The sequence below is a fragment of the Schistocerca serialis genome, chromosome 9 (assembly GCF_023864345.2).
Source record: "Schistocerca serialis cubense isolate TAMUIC-IGC-003099 chromosome 9, iqSchSeri2.2, whole genome shotgun sequence".
Lineage (NCBI taxonomy): Eukaryota > Metazoa > Arthropoda > Insecta > Orthoptera > Acrididae > Schistocerca > Schistocerca serialis.
The window spans coordinates 113056403-113058012 of NC_064646.1; positions in this window are offsets into that span (position 1 = coordinate 113056403).

Sequence of the window (1610 nt, forward strand, 5' to 3'; positions counted from 1 at the left end):
TGTACCCGCATTTCACATTTTTCATTGGTTATCTCGCGCTTACATTAACCCGAGATCTCGCATTGTTAATCGCTTTTGTATATCGCCTAGACAAATATATTCGCGAAATTTCATTACTCTATAATAATTACTTTTGGGTGTTGCAAATTTTTATCGGTCAGTGTATGTTTAAGATTTTCGGTTTATTGCACATCTATTGAATATCATCTATTGAATATCAAGAGCTCAGATGGAAACCCCGTTCTAAGCAAAGAAGGGAAAGCAAAAACGTGGCAGGAGTATATAGAGGGTCAATGTACTTGAGGACAATATTATGGAAATGGAAGAGGATGAAGATGAAATGGGAGATACGATACTGCGTGAAGAGTTTGACAGAGCACTGAAAGACCTGAGTTGAAACAAGGCATCAGGAGTAGACAACATTCCATTAGAACTACTGATGCCCTTGGGAGAGCCAGTCCTGACAAAACTCTACCACCTGGTGAGCAAGTTGTATGATACAGGCGAAATACCCTCAGACTTCAAGAAGAACATAGTAACTCCAATCCCAAAGAAAGCAGGTGTTGACACATGTGAAAATTACCGAACTATCAGTTTAATAAGCCACGGCTGCAAAATACTAACATGAATTCTTTACAGACGAATGGAAAAACTGGTAGAAGCCGACCTCGGCGAAGATCAGTTTGGATTCTGTACAAATGTTGGAAAACGTGAGGCAATACTGACCTTACGACTTATCTTAGAAGAAAGGTTAAGAAAAGGCAAACCTACGTTTCTAGCATTTCTAGACTTGGAAAAAGCTTTTGACAATGTTGACTGGAATACCCTCTTTCAAATTCTGAAGGTGGCAGGGGTAAAATACAGGGAGCAAAAGGCTATTTACAATTTGTACAGAAACCAGATGGCAGTTATAAGAGTCGAGAGACATGAAAGGGAAGCAGTGGCTGGGAAGGGAGTGAGAGAGGTTTGTAGCCTCTCCCCGATGTTATTCAATCTGTATATTTAGCAAGCAGTAAAGGAAACAAAAGAAAAATTCGGAGTAGGTATTAAAATCCAGGGAGAAGAAATAAAAACTTTGAGGTTCGCCGATGACATAGTAATTCTGTCAGAGACAGCAAAGGAGCTAGAAGAGCAGCTGAACCGAATGGACAGTGTCTTGAAAGGAGGATATAAGATGAATATCAACAAAAGCAAAACGAGAATAATGGAATGTAGTCGAATTAAATCGGGTGATGCTGCGAGAATTAGATTAGGAAATGAGACACTTAAGTAGTAAATGTGTTTTGCTATTTGTAGAGCAAAATAACTGATGATGGTCGAAGTAGATAGGATATAAAATGTAGACTGGCAATGGCAACGAAAGCGTTTCTGAAGAAGAGAAATTTGTTAACATCGAGTGTAGATATAAGTGTCAGGAAGACTTTTCTGAAAGTATTTGTATGGAGTGTAGCCATGTATGGAAGTGAAACATGGACGATAAATAGTTTAGACAAGAAGAGAATAGGAGCTTTCGAAATGTGGTGGTACAGAATAATTCTGAAGATTAGATGGGTAGATCACATAACTAATGAGGATGTATTCAAAAAAAATGGTTCAAATGGCTCTGAGCA